The sequence below is a fragment of the Lygodium microphyllum genome, chromosome 5, assembly GCF_053477565.2.
Source record: "Lygodium microphyllum isolate KBCC chromosome 5, Lygodium_microphyllum_v1.1.10, whole genome shotgun sequence".
Taxonomy (NCBI): Eukaryota; Viridiplantae; Streptophyta; class Polypodiopsida; order Schizaeales; family Lygodiaceae; genus Lygodium; species Lygodium microphyllum.
Window position 1 is genome coordinate 110,626,576 of NC_141139.1, and position 26,633 is coordinate 110,653,208.

Genomic DNA, 26,633 nt, shown 5'->3' on the forward strand with positions numbered 1-26,633 from the left:
GGATGATAGCACTATTGATAATATATTTTGGTATAGGAAAGGTACATATATGATATGGGTGTCTAGACAACTAGATTATTATTGCTAAGGGTTCGCATATTAAAGAATTTTGTTTAAGTGTTTCTAGACAATGGGAACACTTCTTTAAATAGCTTTGTCCAAGTCTGCATATGAAAGATATCGAGTGTTTATGTGAGAGCATTGCAAGACTAGGATGTTTGGTTGAGTAATGGATGCAGTCTTCACTAATCATTAGCAATGAAGACTTGCATATGTTTGTGGCCTTCTAAACGACAGCACAAGATAGTTGTGTCAAATATTTAGCTAGAATATTTGAATACATATTCTAAGAATTGACTAGGATAGAGGCAAACATATGACTTGACTAACTACGATATTAATAACTCTTTCCTATCGCCCTAAGAAAATCTGCCCTGCCTGGTTTTTCGCCCGTTTAGATTGTATTTACTCGAGTATAGAAGACCATCTTTTAGTAACATTGTCGGATGGGATTGTGCCAATATGGAAGGTGGTGTCAATGACTCTTCTCTATTCACCTCAGAGATTGTCTGGTGTTCTCAAATTTCCACTTGACTACGCTATATTTATTCGATGAAAGAAGCTCATCTTTTAGTAAGATTGGCTGATGGGATCGGGCCAATAAAGGTGCCAATATGGAAGGTGCGTGGCAGGAGAGTGGCATGCTTATCGAGAGGGAACGTCGCCCTCGAGGATACTAGGAGACGCGGCGGCAGTGTGGAGCAGAAACGAGAATATCACGCGCGGTCACATCGAGGCCAGGGCAGGGGCCGCTCGCCTTTAAGTATGGTCGAGGCCTCAGGCATTTTGCCAGCATACCGGCTGGTGTGAGGCTTCCCGTACGATAGCTCCTGTTAGCTTGTATGTAGTTGGTGGTGATAATCAATATAGCGGCTCGTGTGTTTTTGTTGGGAGCACTGTTGGTGCTGTTGGTGATAGTGACTGAAGTGTCGGCGACGTCCCGCTATCGAGAGGAGGAGCAACGTCAGGAGGAAGAGGGGAGGGAGAGGGAGAGGAGAAGAGGGGAAGGGTCGAGGGAGGAGTGGCACGCGAGGCTGCAGGCGTGCGACAATTTCTTCAGGCAGCAATGACGAGAGGTGGAGGAGGAAAGAGTGTCGTCGCCGTATTACAATTCGTATTTGTCATGGAGGTCAGTTGAGGGGAAAGGGGTGATGCAGCAGCAGCCGTCCCGCGCGTGGTGCGTCGTTATGAAGAGGAGGACGTCTGGGTGTAACGACGAGAACAGGAGTCGGAGCAGCATCAGAGAACTGCCCAAATGTCCTTGCACCTCCTCCAGCAGTGCAACCTTCGCCCTCGCGAATGCCGTGCGAGGTCGTCCCGATGTATGTCATCTAAATGATGCATTGCCTCCCATTTCATTTTATTTTATATATCAGCCTACTATAATCTATATCTATTTTAGATGCATTCACCGTCATTTTATATATGAACCTAGTAGATTTTGTCATTTTAATATATATGAAACCTAACATAATCTATACCTATTTTGTCTGTGCCATATGTTCTATCTCATCGGTTGATAATTGTCTATTGTCTCTCTTATAATTGTCTGCATTATTTGCGATGATCGAACGGTACATGAACATAATGGATATGTTTTAATTGATATGCGTCACAGACCCATCGTGGATTCTACCCACCCGCTTCTCTCAATAGGCATTCTTTAGTTATCTAATTAGGTCCTACCACATTTATGTGTGACATTTAAACCTAGCTTATTTAATTAAGCCTTTTAAGGAACAGGGTTCATTCGCATAACTTATGAAAATGATACAAAAACAGCTCAGACTGGTTCCTTGGGAGTAAACTTTATATTAGCATTTTAACAGAGGTATAAGTCTTGTCCAAAAAGGAGGATTCTTGCAATCCGTGAGGATGCATCTTATTTCCTCCAAGTTTTCACCCTTACACTAGTAACAGGGCCTCGAGAATCCATCTGAGTTACGTAGATCATTTGAGTAGGACTCGGAGACAAGGAATTTATAGCCAAAGCTCCCTTGGTATCCAAGAATCTTTCTACATTCAAACTAACCCACGGAGAGACCTCTTGTGGCAGGTTCTGTCCGTATTCCCATCACCGATTATTTAGAACCCCCTTGGATAGGGTTGGCGGCCAATTGGGGGTGGTTTGGTGCGCCCTCCATGAATTTAACCTTTTTCATTACTCCAATTTCTTTTGTGAGTTTGGGATCATACAATCATTTCACAGACGGTGTTTCTAAATTTACAAGCACAAGGAATAATGAAGGTAAGTGCTCGGGACATCTGCTAAGGTGGAGTTCCTATTTTTCAACACTAAGCATTCACCCTTCTTGGGTCTTTCTTGCCTTGGTGCCAATTACCATGTCCTTCCAAGGGATAGAGAATTCTCTCATTCTTATGTGATAGGAGCAAGAAATTACACTATTGGATTTATATCTATTAGTTTTCCAATGGTAGTGTCCTAATTTGCTAGCCTTTAGTCCAAGGTTTGTCTTAGGATCATAGGTCTTAAATAATTCAATCTAGGGTTTTACTTGGTTATTTTGTAATCATTTTTTATCCTTAGAACCTTATCGAGGTTTCTATGTTTACCTTGAGGTTTCACTCCCTTAAGAATTCGTGATAAAAACTTTTGTTCATTCCTTCCGCAAGTCAAGCGTAAACTAAGCCCTTTTGCAATCCTTAAAGGCTTGCGAGCATTGAAACTCATGTGGCAAATGGTCGTTCTTTCGTGTGGATACAACATTTGAGTTTCTTGTATTGGCTTCGAGTTGTATTATAATTTAGAATGATATCTCCAAGGGAGTTTTGAACTTATCGCAGCTAGTTGTTAGAATGGAGACCAATGAGCGTGTTTACTTGACTCTAAGTCAACATATAATCTTAACAATAATTTGACTTATTTACAATTCAATCCTAAATGAGTCTAATTAAACCCTAGCCTTACTTATCATATAGGATTTCATTTGCCGAATTGCCTCTTGCAATTAAGTATAGCGATTCACATGTACATCTTGAATCTATCTTTTAAGATGAATCCCTATTATGTAGTGCAACCGGAACTATCCATGATGCCACACAAATCTAGATGCAAGTCTTTTCTAAATAATCTAGCAATATCTGAAGCTTTATAGTTTGTCTTGACTAGAATGAGGTGTGCAACCTTGGTGAGCATGTCTACTATAACCATAATTGAATTGTATCCTTCTCGAACTGAGGATAACCCAACAACAAAGTCCATGGTGATAAATTTCCACTTCATTTGGGGAATGCCAAGAGGTTGCAATTTCCCATGCATCTTGACATGTTCTGCCTTAATGTATTGGCAAGACAAGCATTCCGTGACATATTATAAGTGTGTATTTTATGTTCTAATTGATAGTGAAGGGGTTTGATTGCTTCATTTACTCTAGTCGAGGTAAATAATCAAAATATTCAAAGGATGATTCTCAAGGGGACGTGTGAATCATCTAAAACATAGAAAACAAGAGTTGATCTCTTTGTTAGTTAAAAGAAAAAATTCAATATTAGAAGACCCAAAAAACTTAGGTAAGTTACTCATGAATATATATGTGCATCACGTGGATTCAAAATAAGGTATTTTTATAATACCATCTTTATACATTTTTTACATACATAAGGGTGTAATATAAGGGGATTATTTATAGATTGAATAGAAAAGGGTTATGTTTTATTTAGAAAAAACTCATAGATAATGATATTTATAAATAGGCCTTGAACGCACGTGATGTAGAGGATATATATATAGTAACTTCTTCAAGCCTAAAAAATATTTCTATAGTTTTGGCCATTTTTGCCAATGGATGTAATTGGTGGTTCTTGATACGCCTTTCAAAGGAATAATTTTTTTTTTGAAGCATAATGAGCCTCTCCATTATAGGAAAAGCAAAGAAGAGTGCCATTATAGATAGCAATACGAAGGGGGGTTGCAGCTACTTCTATGTGAATCCCTAGAGAATCACTCACGCTTGAGTTTCATCCCACCCCTAGAGAACCACTCACGATTAAGAGTTTCATCCCATTGTTAAGAAGCATGTCCATTGGCCAATGCCAATGAATTGACCCAACGAGTAGTGGCACATGTATACGGAAACTCAATGCTTGAAGCTCTCATTGGCTACTTCTTGAACCCCTAGAGAGTCACTAATGCTTGAGTTTGGAAATTACTTAATCTTCCCATTGTTAAGAAGATGTCCGTTCACCAAGGCTAATGAATTGAGCCCAAGGAGTAGTGGAACATGTATAGGACAACTTAGTGCTTGAAGATGTCACTTCTTGAGGATGCACTAAATGCCAAGGCTAATAGTGGCACACGAATATTATATATAGGGCTACTTCTTCAAGGTCTCACTTCTTGAGGATGTGCTAAACTTACCATTCATGAGGATGTGCTAAACCTACAATGCCACTTCTATGTGAACCCCTAGAGAACCACTCACACTCAGATTTCAGGAAGTACTACTTGATTATCCCATTGTTAAGAAGCATATCCCCTTTGTTAAGGCAAATGAATTGACCCAAGGAGTAGTAGCACACGAATGTCATATATAGGGCAAATCGAACTCTTACTTCTCAAGGATGTGCTAAAGCTACTAGATGGACTATCTTAGGTAAAAAAATATCAGTCCTTGAAGCTCTCACTTCTAACTCGGTGCTTGAAGGCCTCCCTTTTCTCACGGATGCGTTGAAGCTATTGGATGGACTTTATCTTAAGCGTGTGCTTAAGGCTAGATGTAGATGGATTTTGGTTCAATTTTGGTGATTTGATAACATCTCATTGTAATGTGTGCCAAAGATGATTGTTAAATCTCTCTTGAACTATCAAAGTTGTCATGGTGAAGTCAAATCTAGGGGAAGTGGGTGGAGTGGAATAGCATACTAGATGTAGATGGAGTTTGATAAAAAGTGCATTCTAATGTGTGCCAAAGATGATTGTTAGTCAACAACTCTCTAGAGTTGTCAAAGTTGTTACAGTGAAGTCACATTTAGGGAAAGTGGATGGAGTGGAACAATTCCACTCTATTGGCACTTACAACAAGATCTTATTTAGGGTTGGCTCACACCAGCATGAGTGGGTGGGAAGGTAGACTTATAGTTCGCGATCACACACCAGCAAAGGTTTAGGGAAAGGATAATCAAAATAAATATTTAATGTCTTGTGTGTGAGCATGTCAAAGCTTTGTCAAAATATTTAATATCTTTTGTGTAAGCCATGTTAGAGCCTTGTGTGCTTGATTGGATTAGCCTTCTTTGTTAGAGGATCACTACAACAGAAACGAGGCATAGACGCGCATGTTAGACGCGCAAAGTCAGGGGCGTCTATCACAGCGTCTATAGGCGCGTCTAAATGTGCGTGTAAATAGACGCGATTTTTACGTCTATATATCCGCGCAAATAGACACGCTTATACACGCAAAAATAGATGCACACGTCAAAATTCAAATCATACTTAAATCATTTCTTTTCAAACTACGACTTTCCTTTCCTACGTTTTTTGCGGTTCTGAAGCTTAAGTTTAGCCGATATGCAGTCTCTTCATGCCTCACCTAGTCTTTTCATGCCTCACCTCCTCATGACTCACCTCTTCTTTCATTTCAAACACACAAAAAGGGAAAAAAGAAAGCCAAGGAGAGGAAGAAAGAGAGAACAAGAGAGAGGAGAACAAGAAGAAGTAGCAAGCAAGGAAGCAAGCATCAAGGGAGGGTAACTTACCAAGAAGAGGAAGAAGGAGAAGGAAGAAGCGCTACCACCCGCCACACCAAACACACATGGTGAGTCTCTCTCTCTCTCTCTCTCTTTCTTTCTATCTTCCTCTCTCTGCTCTGTCTGTGTATTTAGGATTTGTGATTTCATTATGTATTGCATTTTGTAAATCAATAATGGCGGTCGTCTGTTAAAATCATTCGACCAAGCGCGTCTGATAGCGCGTCTACATCCCAGTGTAGATGCAGATATAGACGCGGAAAATGTTTCTGTGAGGATGCATCTTTGAGCGTGTGTGCGGGCGTGTGTGCTCTGCAGTGTATACGCGAGGATACACGCGCTGACAGACGCCCACAGAGACACAGGTATAGACGCGTATAGAGACGCAGGTATAGACGCTGTATGTAATATGTTTTATCTACACAAGATAATATGATTTTTTTTGTGTAGATGTGGAATCCTGGATCCTCCAGCACCCCATTCAACAAGGAGCAATTCATGGGGGAGATGACCAATTATCTTGGTCACCCTCCCACTGCAGATGAGGTTTTCAGTGTGATGTCTGGGACACCTATCACATATTTGCTTATACGGGGATCAGCTGAGGTACATGGATCTACCAAAGCACGTACATCTACAGAGGCACGTGTATCGAGTGAGGTAGAGGGTAGTGCACGTCGAGGGAGGAGGGAGAGTGGTGCGGGAGGACGAGGAGGTCGAGGGCTTTGTGGGGGTTGCCTAGGTGGTGGCTCTCGATTACCCTCACCGGAAAATGAGAGAGGTGAGCCTCCACAAATATACCACTCTATCACTGATGTTGGTGGTATCTTGCATAACTTCGAGGGGAGGGAAGTGATAGCCTACTTGAGGAGTGTCGTGCATGCCACATACAAAGATTGCATGATTCCCTTCAAGCACCAAAAAAATGGTTTGTGGCAAGAGGTGCTGCGGGCAGTACATAAAAGGTACCCTAATCTTGAGAATTCACGATTCTCAGATGATTGGGGACGGTCAAAGGTGAGAGACGTGCTTCATAACAAGAGGTCTCACCTTATGACGCGCGCCAAGGAGTCATTGCGGAGACAAGAGTAGGGGCGCCTTCGATATGGCCAACCACCCAATTGCCACCGCAAGGAGTGGAAAGAGGCCAAGAAGAGAGCAACGGAGAAAATGACAAGTCGCCAGCATGCAGAGGCGCGACGTATCCAGATGACAACCATGGGATCGTCGCATTATGGATCAGGTGGCAGGGAGTCATGGAAGGCTGAGTTTGTAAGTATTATTTGATTTTTTAAAAAAATTAAATTTTGTAATTTGTTTCACTTCATTATGTAGTGTGTTTTAATACGTTGTATGTTCAAATTGTTTTGTAGTTCCATATCATTGGTAGGATGCCTACTCCTAGAGAGGTAGGCTACCATCGAGGTCATAACCGGGCATCCACTTGGCAGCATTTCTACGAGGAGGGATATATCACGGAGGAGCAATATAATCGCACCATGAGGATTCCACCACCAGAAGAGGTATGTTTTATTTTTTACATGAAAAGTATAGATCAATATGATTTATTGTTTGTAATGGTATTTATATACTTTAATCCTTTGTGTAGGCGAACTCTGATGCAGTTGAGGATAGTGAAGGGGAGACTAGCAGTAGCAGTGGCGGCAACGGCAGCGGCACAGGCAGCGGTGGTGGTAGCGATGATGATGCCTCTTCTGAGGAGATATAGAGGAGCTCCATGCATGTATGCCTCCCCTTGGCTTGTAATTTTTATTTTTGATATATATTACTTTCAGCTAGTGCTTATGATCATAGCGTCACAAGCACTAGAACTCATAATGTAAAAACGTTTCATCTATATATATAAAATTTCGTGTGCTACATACATTGTTTTGTTTTCAATATCCAATCTTCGAAATAATCTTTCTCTGTTTTCCCTAAGTATACAATTTGATGTTGATGGGGGGAAAAAAAACCAGAGAGCATGTGGCTTGCCAGGCCATATGCTCTCTGGTTTTTTTTTCATACCTCTGTTTTGCGCGTCTATCAGCGCGTCTAAATTGCAGGATAAATGTGTGTCTATTCTCGTCAAAAACTTTCAGAGTAAGCATGGTTTTAGATGCATAGATACACATGTGTATAGACTCACAATATGAATATATCCACTTTTTGATAAATATTATTATATATTTACGTAGCGTGTTTATATGCGCGTCTAAGTGTGCGTCTACTTCTGACTATAAGCGCGCTTTTAGACGCGATTAGACGCGAAAATAGATACGTTAATAAACGCGCCCGATTTTTTTTTCACAATTCAAATATTGCGTCTACAAGCGCGTCTATGGACCCTTTTTGTTGTAGTGGATATGGAAGATCTTGTTCATTAGTGAGTGGGAATTCTTAACCTTGCTAAAACAATCTTATAACCCCCTTTTGAAGACGTGCTTGTAGGAGTTTTTGAGGATTTGTGATGCCCTTACTCAACGCATCCCTTGTAGTGCAACCATATGTACTTACAGTGTGAGAGGGGTGAGCTTTCTCCCACTAGTTCCTGTTGGGGGTAAAGGCGCCTCCACCTAGCCGCCCGTGTATTACTACACTAATAGTACCCGCCACTGCATAGTGCAGGTGGTGGGAACCCATCATAGTCACTTATTTTTTATTATTTTAGTGAGTTTGAATAAAGGAAGGCCCGGCCACACATTGTGGTTGTTGGAGTTCTCACTTTGAGTTTTTCTCTCTCTCTCTCTCTTGCTCTTACTCTCCATCCGTCATAGCTCTCACCACCAAGCTTCTTCCTCTTGGGTTCTACTTCCCTTTCAACTGGTATCAGAGCAAAGGAATTGGAGCTTGCCGAGCATTCTCTTCAGCCCGGATTTGAAGAGCTTCAACTCCAGCTTCAATTGCAACCATGGCACCTTCATTTGTAGGTATGTTTTGATATCCTGCCTCCACCCTGATCTTCCAGCCTTCATTCGGAACCTTGCACGGCTATATTGAAACCCCCTAATCATTGCCAAGTTCTCAATAGCACTACTGAAGACTCCCCAACCTCTAGGAGCAGCCAACAAAAAATGCAACGCATTTTTAGGGGACTGGGCTGATCCACTCCTGGCATATCGAGCTCCTTTCCCGACTTCCCGGCATTGTTTGCAACCTTTCTAATCATCTTCAGACTCCTTGGCATTGGTTCTTGGCTCCCTATGATCAATACCAGTGCTTCCACCTCCATCCATTGTTGTATACATAGTCCCAGGACTGTCAAAAACGGGGCAGTACGTACTTGAAATTTGATGTTTGATGCTTCCGTACATTGCTTCTTTGATGCCTATTGATGCCCGGATGTTATGGGATGCTATGTCTATGCTTTGAAACTGATTCGGAGCAGATTTGAGCACTAATTGAGCTTCATTTGACAGTGAATATACTGCTATAATATAGTGGGTTGAAGATCATTTACTTGGTGTATACATTGGTTCTTGGATACGGGTGCTTACAAGAGATTTGAATGATCATATCGATGTATTTGGAGATTGTCAAATGCTTCTTTTTGGTTCCAAAATGCTTTTGAGCTTGGATTAGGCTCTGTCTTGATCGTCATTCACTGGCATTTGGATTGAGTTGGCATGCTTTGGACCGGTTTATGCCTATTGTCACTGCTTGACATTTAGGCCTCTTGCATTTATGCTTTGGTCAGATATGGCTATCACTTGGTTTGCCCATACATGACAACCACTTGGAGCTTTGTCTTTGGATGTATTTGAGCATTTTGGACCTACTGGACATTACATTTGGTTGAATTTACATGTTATTTGAATTCTTTCAGGCTTATGCTTTACGAGTCTGAGATAGCTCTGGATTTATGCTCCAGATGTACTCTACTGGGATTTGGAATGTCTAATGCTATGTATTCAATGTATTTGAGCATTGCTTACTCTATTTGCATTTGACTTTACTTCCAGTGGGAGCCTTTTGGCATATTCGAATATACACAGTGTTTACTTACACTTGAGCTTGTGGGACAAATATATGCATTTGCTCTCTTGAGAGCTTTATGTTGGCAGTTAGTTTGTAGTGGGCTGATTTGATACGCCTATTGGGACAGACACCTATCTCTGTCACAGGTTTGTCCGTTTTGTATGCATCTTGGATGGTTATGCATTGAGCTTCTTTCTCTATCAATTATGCTTGTCCTTGGTCTCTTCTCTTACCTCGAGACCCATTACATGCATAACTTCTAGACCTATGAGATGTATCTTTCCTGACAGGTTATTGGGTTGACAGTTCTTGGTACCTTCTTGCCCTTTGACACTCATTGTTAAATATATCTTGCTACTTGGCAATTGCAGTGACATATGTATCAATGATTGCTTCACTTTCAGACAGTTTTACATATTTATGTAATTTATTCCAACAAGCTGAAATGTATAGATTTCAAGCACTTGTATGAGGGTAATGCTTACTATTTGATGTTATCTTGGTCAGATTTGATGGACCAATGGTTCTCTTGGTAATATTAACTCTTTTAGCCAGTTTTAGCAATGATTTTATTGCATTTTTTGCTAATTACAACAACATGCAATTTTGCATGTTTGCTTTGATTTGGGACAGTATGGCTAGTCATCTGAAAGACAGAACTCTCTTTAACATTGCTAAGTTGTATGGTACAAACTATGGGTATTGGAAGATTGAGATATGGCAGGGTTTGGTGCAGAAGTTGCAGATTAAACCATTGTGTTTCAAGGGTGCTAAACCCGAGGATATGGATGATGATGAGCTATGCAAGTCTACCATTATCTTGTCACTCTCAAAAGAGGTCCATCATAATGTTGTTGAAGATGAGAATCAGAGTGGATGGGACTTATGGGAGAAGATTCAGGAGCTTTATGCGCAGCCACCACTACAAGATATAGGCCTTATACTGACGTTAAAAGCGACGAAAATATAAATAACAAAATTTTCCCCCGCCATCGTAGAAAGCGTCATTATTGGCAGAACAGTCAGTATCAACGCCATTATTAGTCGCTTAACGACGCTGATAACGACGCTCTGCGACGCTAATAACGATGCCAATAACGACACATACATGTAAATTTGCGATGCTAATAACAACGGTAACAGGGAAAAAAAATTTGTGGCAGGGCAGCTATGGTATGCTTTATTTGGGCCATACAAAATATTTTCTACACTGTGTACAATGCTCGTGTAGACAAAAACAAAGTGTACTTAAATCATAATACTGATACATGAAATAAATACATGATCCCATAATGAAAGCGACTGGTACAATCATGACAAGATATCACTACTACATAGAAAATGTCTACACAAATCAAGCGACAAAAAAAGAAGGGTGTGTGAGCTCCAGGGATCCAAGGGCGAGCTATATATCCTCACCATTCGAAAGCTTGTTCCGCTTCAAAGGAGCATTGAACGAACTCTGCAAAAAAAGAAATAACTATACATCAACCCACCATACAATAATTAATTCTAATTAAACATGGTAACTACGGACAAGAAAGATGAGTGACTTACAAGGCCGTCGCATCTATACAATCGGTCGATCAATGCAGTGAGACCGTACCTCTCTGCATATCGCGTCTCAAGGCCGGTCAGATCGCGATTTGTAATGGACTGCTGCAAAGAAAATAAAATACTAATTGTTAGAAATATGATTATCAGTAAAAAGGATATTGCTAAAAAAAAGCAAGCAAAACAAAAGAAAAACTTACAAAGCCTCGCACTGCTGACTCCAACGTCTTGGAGAATCTGTAGCCTCCTCTCTCAATCGGCGCCAGTCGTCCATGTCTAGCAAGTCGGGCTTTGCAGCCCCACTCTTGAGTGCCTTGCGTGCATCCGATCGTCTCTGTGACATATATGCACGAATGCAATCCATCATCCAACCCGTAGAAAATCTATTTGTTGTGGCTGGAATCGGAAACTCCTCATGCAAAGATGCTACTATGTAGTCCTTGCTCCCCTCCCGTATGTTTTTCCAATGATCTAAGGCGTGCCGAAAAACTTGTTGGCACAACTCTCTCATGCAAGCCATCACCCTCCTCCCCTCATCATTCATGATGATAGCTCCTGACCTATCATCGACAAGATAGGCATATCCCTCTAGGGTATGCCTAAGATGGGTCCTCTCCCACCTGCGTCCACGCTCCTCGAGATATCCAGGAGACCCCTGTACATCCAATGTACCAATCGGGGTAGTATCTATCGGTGTAGCACCCATAGGGGTGCCACCTGCGACGGCTGAGCAAAAGCCAGAGTAACTGGAGTAGACGTCCCCATAGGTGTGATAAATCCTGGAGGTAACGCAACTCCAGCAGAACAACAAGACAGAGACACTGCGTTCGTGCCTCCACCACAACAACCACCTGAGCCACACTCCCTGGAACCACCATAAGAGTGAGGAGTCGCACCTGTATCCCGTGCCGGTCGCGGGCTCACTACCTCCATATCTCTATAGTATCCCCCTGACCCTGAAGCACTCCCTCTCTTTGGCCCAAGTTTGGAGCATTGACCGCGTCTACTCGAAGTTGAAGCATCTGATTGCGCTGAAGTAAATGTAATAGAGCGGCCTGACGATGTCCGAGATAGCTCCTGGTCCACCATGTCTCTGAATCTCGCCATTTGATCTAGAGACATGCGTATGAAGATATCCTGCAATTCCTCATCGCTCATCCCTAGACTCATCCTGAAAATGTCATCTGTACAGACAAAAATTGATGTTAGCATAATCAATTTAAATCATGCAAAGCACGGTAATATAAATCCTTAAAAAATGGTTTCACTTAAAATGCATATCTTATGTACCCTTATAAGCAATTAGTCAATGAATTGAGTAAGTGGATGCTCCAAGTATAAAGTATCCTATGGTCCCATGTCAATATCTTGACACAAGTCCGCATATATTGGAAGGTCGATAGACATGTCACCACAAAAGAATGAGTCCACTCGTTCTTAAAGAATTCTTAGACTCGTGTATTTCCATCATTGTTAGCCAATGTTGGCTCCTCTACATGCTCCAAGCTTTCGGTGGCCCCCACCCCTTGCAATATCGACCCCTCTATTTTCATATTGTCCTCATCTATGCTCGGAACATCGCTTTGATCATATACTCTTGCACTTTGGGGAGTTGAAGGTATAACATACCACCATTGAGGTTGTCGGGGGTTTGGATAGAAGATTACATGTTCACAAACACGTACAAGAGATATTAAACGATTGTGACATGTACCATGTCGTAATACAATTAACAAACAAATGAGTTCACACACCTGTTCACAATGGGCCGACAACACAAAGGTGTCGTGCAAATCCGTTCATTTTTTTGGAATCTATTTCGAGAAATCCAGATGGACCTCCTCAAACTATTACTCCAGCTCCTTCAAGTACCACTTTGAACCATTGTACATCGAATAGTATCATGGAGAAGCTATGGTAATCCACTGTAACAATACTTTGCAAGTTCCCAAAATACTCCATGTCATCTATATCCATGTTTGGATCCGTTGCTCATCAGGTGGCTCTCCTGCTCGAACCTTGCCATGATACCACAGTCCATTGTGGAACACATTTTGTTAATACACTCCACGCGAAAATGTCATCCGCGTGACCATGCTAAACTATATATTTTGTACTGTACATTGAAACACTAAAATTAGTTGTCGCATATAAAATATAGATACGACAAATCCTAAACATGTCATCATCTTTGGACTACATCCCCTCGAGAATTCCCACTACTCAATCGAGACCTCCGCTCCTTCGCGAGACACTGCGATCAAAGCTCCATGCAACCATCGTGTTGACATGAACCGCGGCATCTCCTTCATGCCCTCGGGATATCGAATCGGTCGATGCCGTGTACTACGTCGAAATTCCGATCATGCTTCCTCTCGATCTTGCCTAGCAATCTGGTACCTGGCGAGCCACGTCTCCATAGAGGCATAGTGCAACATACAAAAGTGATTCACATTCACCTCCATTGCAGTATCCATTCTTTTTTCTACCCCATTTCCAACCACCACATCTCCGGTCAATCTATCATCGTCCTTCAGTGACCATAGCATTTTGTTGTCTTTGGATCTACCATTGATAGCCATTGTTAAATATACACTAGCACCTCAAACACCAACCAACCTTCAGCGCTATCTTCTGGCGAAGCTCATTGTCACACAAACCTTTCAGGGTTTTCATGAAGCGCTCCAAGAAGAACATCCATCGCGTATGGACAGGTCTAGCAATCTCCACTTTATCTGCAAGATGCACAAGAAGGTGGATTTGTATCATGAGTATGCTAGTAGGCAGGTATTTCTTAAAGAGACAGACCATCTTCACTGCTCCTCCTTGCCTTGCGGATTCAATAGAGGATGTCTTAATCTCCTTCTGTGAGATCCATTGTACTAAAGTCGACAACTTGTAAATGGCTCCGCATTATGAACAATGGCTACACTCCAAATAGCAAAATGTGCACACCAATTACAATCCATTCGTAGTACAAACCTGACATATCTTATGCCAGTCATGGGATTTTAGCCCTAATAATTGGTCGTCTTTAGAAAATGCAGACGTGAGAGAACGCATCATACCCGTTGGAGTGCGGATAGACTTGACTACTTGCTTCACAATGCACTCTTCTTTAGTGGACAAAACCCAATGAGCTCTAGGTACGTGCAGGCGACCATAAGCACTTGACTGTGGCCAAAGCGCCTCCATCTTGTCTACCTCTTTCAAATCCTTTTGTGCTCCTATAATGTCTCTCTTTCTTGTGATGTGGTCCCATAGAAAGCTGCCCACATTCTTGAAGATATACATGGGATCCAACAAGTGGTTGATCTGTAAGTGGGTCCAATATGGCAACTCGTAGAAAACTAAGAACTGTCGCATTCCGTTTGGATGTGACTCTGCATGGACCATTTTCAGCTCATACTAGCTTGCAGCATTCATACGTGTTGGAGATCATCCAAGAAAACCTTCCCTGAGTTCATGACCCTCTGGCAAGAATGCGGCGTGTCCTTGATATACCATCTTCTTCATGGTTCATGACCTTTAGGAGTCTAACTATGGCCCATACAATGGATATGCATGATAACTTAAGGTAACCAGACTTATTCCAACACCTTTATCCAATGAATACAAACTTGAACGAGATAAAATATAGATATTACCAATGAGAATAGAAGCCTATTTACTTGAGCACTCTCCGAATCCTAGAAAGTCATGCATCATCCACATGAGAATGGCTCAAATATTGGCAGACCGTCGACCATCGCGCTTTCTCATATCTTGCACGGTGACCCCCTCCTCCCACAAAATCTTAAGCTCATTGACTAATGGACGAAGATACACATCTATATTTTTTACTTTGTAGCGGTCGGAGACGAGTAAGCTAAGAATGAGATGTCCTTTCTTCGTAGAAAGCCATGGAGGAATACTGTAGTTGAGAAGGACTATAGGCCACACACTGTAAGAAGTTGAGTGCAGACCGAATGGGTTTACGCCATCCATTGCAAGACCGAGCCGAAGATTCCTTGGCTCTTGGAAAAAGCCTGGGAAGGTAGAGTCAATGTGGCTCCATGTGCATGAATCCGCTGATATTCATTGAACTCCGTTTGTGGATCTATTTTGCGCATGCCACGTTGTCAAGCTCGCCATGCCAGACGTACGAAACATGTGGTTTATGCGGGGGATAAGTGAAAAGTATCTAATAAATTTTTGAGGGATGGTGTGCCTTTGCAAGTCCTGTCGATACCTGTGAGCATCACACTTTGGACATGTCTCCATAGTCTCGTATTCTCCTCAAAACAGTATGTAATTGTTGATACATGCATGGATGTTGTTGTAGTCCATGCCAAGCTTTCGTAAAACATGTCGTGCATCATCATGAGACTCGGGTATGGTATTTGCAGGTGGTAATATATGATATTTCAATAACCTGAAATAAATCATAAAAAATCTTGAAAAAGTATAAATGTTTTTAATGATAGTGCCGAATAGAAATCATTGAAGCATACGTACAAGATACCTGAACAACTCGGTGACACTCGCATCGCTACACCCATATTTTGCTTGCACACTTAGGAGTGCAAGCAGTGTCTTCAGGCGAGATACTCAACACCCATCATATAATTGTATGGATGCTTCCTCTCTAAGCAGATCAAAAGTCTCGACATCCATGGAAATCAATGCATCGATCATTGTCTCCATCTCAGGCTCCAAGATTGTAGGTAGGTCTGGAATGCTGCATGTCTCCTCTGGTATTGATGGCATAGATTGGGTAGTACCTTCCAAGTGGTGGATTGACTCAGCACTCCATCCATCGCACGCCCACAAACTCTTCTAATTGACCACAAAGGGTGCACTCCTCCCTTGGATGAGACGTCACCTCCCTGGATAGAAAATTTTCCAGCCACACCCAATCTTTTTGTATATGGTATTCAATTAGCTTGCAAGTACAATACATGATTGATGTTAACTTTTCTTACCGTTTGTTGAGAATCCAAGATCGCCTGATCAATGATCATAGATTGAAACTCGTCGAAGCGTCATACGTGTTCTATAGACAATTGACGTTTTCGTCTAATTGCCAGCTTGCATTGAGAGCAAGGACATGGGACATACTGATTAAGATACGCCTCGCGATCTTGAACAACAAGACCTTCATCGTTTTCCATTTTGTCTACATTACGACAAACAATTTGTTTTTGTTATCATTCTTTTTTTCTTTCCTAAATTGTTTGACAAGGGATTTCTTCTCTTGTAACTCAACAAAAATTAATGTATGTAAAGTCTCCACCTACCCACCCATATATTAACATATATATGTCGGAGTGTTTTCCGTCTCGTAGTGTTGTACTCGACCTCGCCACCATGCTCTCTTTGTTTTTTATCCATTCATTATCTCCTCTCCTTCTATCTCTCTCTCTTTTTCTCTTTCTTTATTATGTTGTATGTTTATTCCCTCTCTCTCATTCCTTCTCCTTTTTTCTCTTCCTCCCCCTCTCTCGTTTTCTTTAACGATCACGGCTACAACTACAATGAAGACCACGACCACGACTACGACTACGACCATGACCACGACCACGACCATGACCATGACCATGACCATGACCATGACCATGACCACGACCATGACCATGACTACGACTATGACGACCACGATCACGACTATGGCTACGACCATGATTATGACTACGACCATGATCAGGACTAGGACCAAGACCATGACCATGACCACGACGACGACCACAACCACAACCACGACCACGACCATGACCACAATTATGACGACTATGACTATGACCACGACCATGACCATGACGGGACTACCACTACCACGACTATGACAACCACATCTACCACTACCACTACCATGACTATGACCACTATAATAAACAAGAAAAGAATAATTAAAAAAACAACAACAACAATAACTACTACTACTACTACTACTACGACAACAACAAAAAACAAGAAAACTAAACAACAATAAACAAGAAAAGAAAAGAAAAAACTACTACTACTACAAACAACAACAATTAATTTCATTTTCTCTCTTCCTCTCCCTCTCTCATTTCCTCTCCCTCCCTCACCCTCACCCTCTCTTTCTCTCTTTCCCTATCAGGTTTAATGTTTTTTTCTTTCTTTTTCTCTCTCCTCTCTTTCTCATTTTTTCTCTCTCATTTCCTTTTCCCTCTTTCTCTCCTTCTCTCATTTCCTCTTCCTCCCTCACTCTCTCCCTCTCTTTCTCTATTTTCCTATTATGTTTAGTGTTTTTTCTCTCTCCTCTCCCTCTCTCATTTCCTTTTCTCTCTTCCTCTCCCTCTCTCACTTACTCTCCCTGTCTCACCCTCACCCTCTCTTTCTCTCTTTCCCTATTAGGTTTAATGTTTTTTCTCTCTTTTTCTCTCTCCTCTCCCTCTCTTTTTTTTTTTCTCTCCTCCCCCTCTCTCATTTCCTTTTCTCTCTTTCTCTCCCCCTCTCTCATTTCCTTTTCTCTCTTTCTCTCCCTCTCTCGTTTCCTCTCCCTCCCTCACACTCACTCTCTCTTTCTCTCTTTCCCTATTAGGTTTAATGTTTTTTCTCTCTTTTTCTCTCTCCTCTCCCTGTCTCATTTTTTTCTCTCTCCTTACCCTCTCTCATTTCCTTTTCTCTCTTTCTCTCCCTCTCTCTTTTCCTCTCCCTCCCTCACCCTCTCCCTCTCTTTCTCTCTTTCCCTATTAGGTATATGGGTTTTTTCTCTATTTTTCTCTCTCTCCTCCCTCTCTCATTTTTTTTCTCTCTCCTCTCTCTCTCTCTCATTTCCTTTTCTCTCTTTATCTCCCTCTCTCGTATACGCTCCCTTCCTCACCCTCTTCCTCTCTTTCTCTATTTTCCTATCATGTATAATGTTTTTTCTCTTTTTCTCTCTCATCTCTCTCTCTCATTTTTTTCTCTCTTTCTCTCATTTTTTATCCCTCTCTCATTTTTTTTTGTCTCTTTCTCTCATTTTTTTCTCGCTTTCTCTCCCTCTCTCATTTCCTCTCCCTCTCTCACCCTCTTCCTCTCTTTCTCTCTTTCCCTATTATGTTTAATGTTTTTTCTCTCTACTCTCGCACTCTCATTTCCTTTTCTCTCTTTCTCTCCCTCTCTCATTTCCTCTCTCATTTCCCTATTATGTTTAATGTCTCCCTCCCTCTCCCTCTCTCATTTCCTCACCCTCCCCCTCCCTCTTTCTCTCCCCCGCCCTCTTTCTCTCCCTCCCTCTCCCTTTCCCTCTCTTCTCTCTCATTTCCTCTCCCTCTCTCAATATACACGAATTATACCAAAAACAAGTAAAAGAGAGAGAGAAAACTCACTCTCCCTCTCTCATTTTCTCTCCCTCCCCCTCTCCCTCTCCCTCTCTTTCTCTCTCCCTCTTCCTCTCTCATTTCCTCTCCCTCCCTCTCCCTCTCCCTCTCTTTCTCTCTCGTTTTCTTTCCCTATCTCAATACACACGAATTATACCTCATTTTCCTCTCTCTCCCTCTCCCTCTCCCTCTCTTTCTCTCTCATTTCCTCTCCCTCTCTCAATACACACGAATTATTTCAAAAGCAAGTAAAAGAGAGAGAAAACTCCCTCTCTCATTTTCTCTCCCTCCACCTCTCCCTCTCCCTCTCCCTCTCTTTCTCTCTTCCTCCCTCTCCCTCTCTCTCCCTCTCCCATTTTCTCTCCCTCCCTCTCCCTCTCCCTCTCTTTCTCTCTCATTTCCTCTCCCTCTCTCAATACATATGAATTATACAAAAAACAAGCAATAGAGAGAGGGAAAACACAAAACCAAAGCAAGAATGGACAATGCACGCACCATAAAGGCTCAAAGAAGGGTTTGGTGGCTCCTCTTCGTGACGGTGTCAAGTGTTTTTGTGGAAATTGAAAAGACCTAGTCAAATTGTAGTTAGGTTTGATTTTTGCAAGCTTAGTTATTTGCGTGATAGTTTATTTTGTTGTTTCGTAGTTGGATTTCTTGTATTTGTTTAGCCTACGATTTGCTTCTATCATTTTGTTTGATTTGTTGAGTGTGAAACTTGATAGCCTTGGTCGAGCTTGGTATTTTTTTTAATAGGATGAAGCTTGTGTTTGTCAATAGCTACTGAACATTGAGGAGCAAGGTATGTTTTTTTATCAAGACTTTTACACATCACGGGGATAATGGGTTCACGAGCACTTCACATTGCACTTGTTGATGCACTGCACTCGGGGGTCGTCTCATGTTCTTATCAAATACTTCCATGCCATGGGTTGGGATTATGCATGTTTTGCACCATCATTGAGCACTAGCACGGCATGAGGTCCGCTGCAGCTAATGTAGTAAATCTTAGATGCAAGCGCACATGAGAGAGCACCTATCATTGAGCACGCACATTTCTTAATCGCACGATATTTGGGATGCTCATCACAAAGTTAGGAACCTCTGGTTGAGTGTGTAAGGAGATTGGGTGAGTTTAGAGGGTCGTGAAGGACGCCGCTAATTGTGAGATGGATTGTTCTTATTTGGTCAGCATCTTGAGGACCATCATTTTTTAGAGTGATTGTGAGATTTTGGATGGGTGGAGCAGAGTATATCATATCTTTTTGAAGAGCGTTGAGAGGTGAGGATAAGGATTTTAAATTAACAAGAAATTTTGTTTGCATTTTGCATTATGCACGATCACATATAGATAGGCTAGGCACAATTCTTTCAGTGCATCCATATTTTTTGTGTGAGCATTGTTTAAAAAGTAGCATGTTATGGATTCGATCAATTGCATGTTTTCTCGAATCATGTATGGTTGGGCACATAGTTCATTTCAAAAAACCATATTCCTGCTAGGGCACACTACATAAAAAACAGGTTCATATCTAAAGAATATTCATTTTGAAGACTCAAGAATCAAAGAAAAAGATTGTACGTTTCACATCGTCAACGAGTATTTCTTGATGAAAAAGAGGACATTTGTGCTGAAAGTGTGTGCAATTACAACAACAATAGGCCAAGGAAGGGAATAAATCGTCCAAGTTAGAAGATGGAGAAAAATGATGCGATTTATGAAAATCAATATTTTTACCCATTTTTTATAGATTTTTGTAATTCTGCCCGTGTTGGCTTGTCGACAAGATGTATTCCGATCGTGTTGAGTAGCGGAACAACTATATTCCGAGTTCAAATGACAAACTTATGATCCAAACAAGTTGCAAACAGGCATGGAGCAGAAAAACCAAAAATAGAGAAAAGCAGTAGAAAAGAAAAAGCCAAAAGCTGAAAGCAAAAAGCATAATGTTTGTGAGTGTGGATAGAAAACTATATAAGGAGAGGAGATTGAAGAGTTAAGGGGCCTTCCCCCTTGATTACAATTGTATTTTATGTGAGAGAGGAGAGTGGAAGGTCGCATGCTAGAGTGAGCTCTTATCATGCCAATTTGGAAGTTGGAGCTTTTGGGTGTCAAAGTGCCAAGCATCAACTCAAGGTTGTTAAGATACAAGAATATATTTCACTTGGTTTATTTTCAAATTGTTGGTATTTTTGTTGTGTTGTGGTTGTGTGATGCTCTACCCGCATACGGGTTTTAAAAATTTTTTGAGTTATAAGAGGCTTTGTTTTGTTTTTGTGTGGCTTGTGGTATATGATCGAATAATTGAATTTTTCAAGTTGTGTTGTACATTAGACAAAGTAAATTACCCCAACTGGCACTCCTTAACGTCCCGTTATCGGGTTGTGAGTGAGGCTTACTCTCGATCACCACTCACATAACATCTCTTTTTTGGTGCCCCCGCTGAGGAGTGCCGAAATTGTTATTGTTGTTATTTTGAATATGAGTTTGTTTTGATTTCTTGTGATTGTTGAAAATGACTAATGATTTTGTTGAGTTCCATGGTAATCATACTGAAGATCCCGAAAGATTTTTAGAAAAAATAGAGATGTGCTGTTTGATAGAGAGAGTGACTAATCTTGAGGATAAACTCCAGATTTTTAGATATCAATTGCAAGGAGAAACACGAAATTGGTTGTTTGACTTTGAGAGAAGCTTGAAATTTAGGAGACAAAATTTGGGCTATGAGACCATTAAAAATGCATTTCTATCCAGGTTTAAAAAAAGAGAAAGTCAATGTGAGATATGGGTAAAAATAGAAACTTGTGTTCAAAAAGATGATCAATGTGTTGAGGATTTTGCGAGGGAGTTTGAAAGATTGTGGAATCGATGGATTTTAGCATTGTTAGAAGGTGAGATAGCCCTAGTTATGTTGAAGATAATGTATTTTGTAAATGGCCGGTTAAAATTAGAAGATTGGAGAGTGAAATTAGAGGTAAAAAACCTTAAGACTTTTGAGGAAGCGGTGAAGATAGCTCAATATCAAGAGAGAAAGACCAAAAGAAAAAAAGAGTTAGGGTTTGATGAACGAAGGGAAAGGTTGAGTTCAAGGCGAGTTGAGAGAAAAGTTTTTGAGGAGAAGAGAGTTAGTTATGCCTATCCTGAGAGAGGTATACTATATTCTGTATTTAGGAGAGATGAGTTGACTTGTGAGAAATCAATTGAAGTATGTGAGGAGAAACTCCCTAGGGTGATTGAGGAGAAAAATACTTGTTTGATTGATTGGAGTGAAGAGTCTAGGAGTGTGAATCCATACCCATTGACCACGGATACTTCTAGTCCAGTGATTAGAGATTTTACTAAAGAAGAGGGATCGACTGATGATACTTTGGAGCCTAAGGACTTTAGAGATGAGCTAGAGATGGATCTGAGTTGTAAAGAAGAAAATGAGAGACCATATTGTTTTAAGGACCAAGAGTTTTCATGTTCTTTGGAAGAGGATGAGAGTCAAGAAAGTTTTGATATTTCTGATGAGGGAAGGTGCGATGAAAATTCTGATAGTCATGACAGTGTTCAAGAAAGTAAATACAATTTAGAGAGTGAGACTGCTTTCCTTGGCGATAGTATAGATGGATGTAATTGCTTGAAAGATGAAGAGAGATTAGAGTATAAATTTTTGAGTTTGTTAGAAGAGTATGAGGGGAAGGGCTTAGAAACTGTAAGATTTCAAGATGAAGTTAAGGGTTCGAATTTGTTGCCTAATGAGTTTGTGGAGATTTGTTGTGAGTTTGGTTATGAGTTTGATGATCAAGAGAGTATTGAGGATTTAGATTCTGACTCTTGTGGTGATTTTAGTGTTGGTGTTGCTGACTCTAATGAGTCTTGTCAGTTGGTTGTTGATGGTTTGAGTAGCCCTAGAGAGGCTTTTGTTTGTGGTGTTGATGATGTTATTTTGAGTAGACCTAATCTCTTACTCCTTGATAGTTGTGTAGATAATTGTTTGGTTGATTTTGGCAACAATATCAAAGAGAAAACTTCATCTGATAGTCTTTTAGTTTCTTTGAGTTCTCTTGAAGGTTTTGATGTTGTTTGTAATGATTCTGATTGGGGTTTTAAGGATCCTAAGAGTGACATTGATGAGGACGTGAGAGAGAATTTGAGTAAGGCTTTAAAAAAGATTGAGAATTTGAGGGAAGAGCGGTTTAAAATCAAGAAAATAGAGTTGGAAGAGGTTTGTGAGGAGGCAATTGGGGATTTGGTAGTTGAGGAGTCTTTGGTTGAGGTTATTGACCCGAAGTTGTTGCATTGTGAAGATGTTATTTGTAATGATGATGTTTCTTGTGAGGTTGCTTGTAAGGATACTATGGAAGGTGTTTACCACTCTTTGTGTGTGAAAGACTCGATGGAGTCTTGTATTATTGATGAGTTAAGTGATGTGGCTGGTGTCCTGGAGTGACCCCATTTGTAGATGTTGTTGGTTCTTGTGGTGTTATGAGTTTGGAGTTGACTCCTTTTGATGTTGTGTTTCATTCGGATATTGAGTTGGGAGATCCTTACATAGTATCTTTAGGAGAAGTTGTAGATGAAGCGGTGGATGAATTTGAGATTGGCAACAAAGAAAGGGTCAAAACTTTATTTAGAGACTCTAAAAGTAACATGGTTTTTCCTAGGGAGGATGGGTGGGATATGAAGATTTTGGATTATGGTTGGGATTTGAAGAATTTGGAGGATGATGTATTTTTCTTAGATGGAGAGGATTGTCTCAAGGATTTGGATGAGAATTTCATGGATGAGTTTTGTCTACTTATAAAGGAGTCGTTTGAGACAAATGTGCCATTTGTGTTTGTTGAGAAGATTGTGGATAGATCATTGGATTTGATTTTTGATTGGCTTATAAATGTTGCATCGTTTTATGAAAACAACTGCTGCACATGAATGTTTGCAGACTAGGGGGAGGGCTAAATATGTCAAGTGTTTTTGTGGAAACTGAAAAGCCCTAGTCAAACTGTAGTTAGGTTTGATTTTTGCAAGCTTAGTTATTTGCGTGATAGTTTTTTTTGTTATTTCGTAGTTGGATTTCTTGTATTTGTTTAGCCTAGGATTTGGTTCTATCATTTTGTTTGATTTGTTCAGTATGAAACTTAATAGCCTTGGTCGAGCTTGGTATTTTTTTGAACAAGATGAAGCTTATTTTTGTCAATAGCTGCTGAACAGTGAGGAGCAAGGTATGTTTTTTTATCGAGACTTTTGCACATCACGGGGATAATGGGTTCACGAGCACTTCACGTTGCACTTGTTGATGCACTGCACTCGGGGGTCATCTCTTGTTCTTATCAAATACTTCCATGCCATGGGTTGGGATTATGAACGTTTTTCACCATCATTGAGCACTAGCACGGCATGAGGTCCGTTGCAGCTATATGTAGTAAATCTTAGATACGCGCGCACATGAGAGAGCACCTGTCATTGAGCATGCACATTTCTTACACGCACGATATTTGGGATGCTCATCACAAAGTTAGGAACCTCTGGTTGAGTGTGTAAGGAGGTTGGGTTAGTTTAGAGGGTCGTGAAGGACGCCGCCAATTGTGAGATGGATTCTTCTTATCTGGTCAGTATCTTGAAGGCCATCATTTTCTAGAGTGATTGTGAGATTTTGGATGGGTGGAGCGGAGTATATCATATCTTTTTGAAGAGCATTGAGAGGTGAGGATAAGGATTTTAAATTAACAATGAATTTTTTTTGCATTTTGCATGACGCACGATCACATATAGATAGACTAGGCACAATTCTTCTAGTGCATCCATATTTTTTGTGTGAGCATTGTTTGAAAAGTAGCATGTTATGGATTCGATCAATTGCATGTTTTCTCAAATCATGTATGGTTGGGCACATAGTTCATTTCAAAAAACCATATTCCTGCTAGGGCACACTGCATAAAAAATAGGTTCATATCCAAAGAATATTCATTTTGAAGACTCAAGGATCAAAGGAAAAGATTGTATATTTTATATCATCAACGAGTATTTCTTGAAGAAAAAGAGGACATGTGTGCTGAAAGTATGTGCAATTACAAGAACAATAGGCCAAGGAAGGGAATAAATCATCCAAGTTAAAAGATGGAGAAAAATGATGTGATTTACGAAAAGCAATATTTTTCCCCATTTTTGATAGATTTTTGTAATTCTGCCCTTGCTAGCTTGTCGACCAGAAGTGTTCCAATCGTTTTGAGTACCCGAACAACTATATTCGGAGTTCAAATGAGGAAGTTATGATCCAAACAAGTTACAAACCGGCATGGAGCAGAAAAAACGAAAATAGTGAAAAACAGTAGAAAAGAAAAAGCCAAAAGCTAAAAGCAAAAAGCCTAATGTTTGTGAGTGTGGAAAGAAAACTATATAAGGAGAGAAGATTGAAGAGTTAAGGGGCCTTCTCCCTTGATTACAATTGTATTTTATGTGAGAGAGGAGAGTGGAGGATTGCATGCTAGAGTGAGCTCTTGTCATGCCAATTTGGAAGTTGGAGCTTTTGGGTTTCAAAGCGCAAAGCATCGGATCAAGGTTGTTAAGGTACGAGAATATATTTCACTTGGTTAATTTTAGAATTGTTGGTATTTTTGTTGTGTTGTGGTTGTGTGATACTCTACCCGCATACGGGTTTTAAATTTTTTTTGAGTTATAAGAGGCTTTGTTTTGTTTTTGTGTGGCTTGTGGTATATGATCGAATAATTGAATTATTCAAGTTGTATTGTGCATTCCACAAAGTCAATTACCCCAATCGGCACTCCTTAACGTCTCATTATCGGGTTGTGAGTGAGGCTTGCTCTCGATCATCGCTTGCGTAACAACGGCGGCTCCTCTTCACCCTCCATACACCTCCTCCTCTTCTTAGCGAATGGTAGCGGCGATGGCGGTGGCAATGAGAAGCCTTCTTTCTCCCTCTTTCTCTCTTTCTCTCCCTCTCAGCAAGATGCTCACTCTCCCTCACGCTCTCCCTTTCGCTCTCTCTTTCGTGAATGCGTGAAAAATGACGCGCTCGGGTTTTGGGCCACGTTTTTTTCATTTAGGTACCGTCGCTATATTAGCATCGCAAATGCGACGCTAATAGCGATGCAAATAGCGATGCTGCTATTTCTGGTCGCTAATGGCTATCGCTATACCCTCATATCCTTGTAGTGAGCAGAGTCTTGCGTCACAAATGTATTGGCTGAAGCAGTTAATTGAACTTCGCATGGAGGGGACATCCCTATCATCTCATTTCAGTCAGTTTCATGCTATCATGAAGAATCTGTTATCACAGGGTATTGAGTTCAAAGACAAGTTGCACCCATTGTTTTGCTTGGCATCTTGCCTGAATCATGGGATGTATTCCGTACTACCATATGCATGAACAAGATTGATAGGCTGAAAATCAAAGATATTGAGAGTGCTTTATTGACAGAGGAAATCAACAAGAGAAGTAATGATGCTTCCCGTTGTCGAAGGGTTTTCGAAAGCAAAGTTGCAACCACAGAGGTCCTTGAGAAATTCCAAGATAGAAGATCAATCAAGCAAATAAGCAAGATGAGAAAATGATGTCAAGTCTCTGTTTTTATTTCTACCAATACTGAAGATGAATAGAAAGCCAAATCAGCTTACATTGGCGGCCTCCACAACGTTCATATTTACATTCCAACAACTCTTCAGAAGACTGATGAGACAAACAACTTTCTAGTTTAGCATCTCCCTCTTTTACATCAGAGAAGTTGAACTCTGTTATCACAACATGTTCTTTTGATTTAAACAGGTAATTATTGTCTATGTTCACATCCACAGCCTTTGAGAATCCTGAATCCAATTTAAGACAACAATTTTGTATGTCTCAGCCTTCAGATTAGCTACAGCAACAATAAAGGACAAGTACGGAGGATCCTCAGAGGTGTATACAAGAGGTTTAGGGAACAGTTTTGGTGCATATCAAAATAATGTCCAGTACTGTAAAATTCATACAAAATCCAATAACATTGGACCAAAATCAAGGATCTCTTTACTGAATAACAAACTTCTCAATT

At 40.7% G+C, this 26,633-nt stretch overlaps 1 pseudogene; it reads left to right on the forward strand.

The window, feature by feature from the left end:
• Nucleotides 1–1,211: 1,211 nt before the first annotated feature.
• The window catches only part of LOC148036285 (putative MO25-like protein At5g47540 pseudogene), a 45,781-nt pseudogene continuing 20,359 nt past the window's right edge, over nt 1,212–26,633 (forward strand).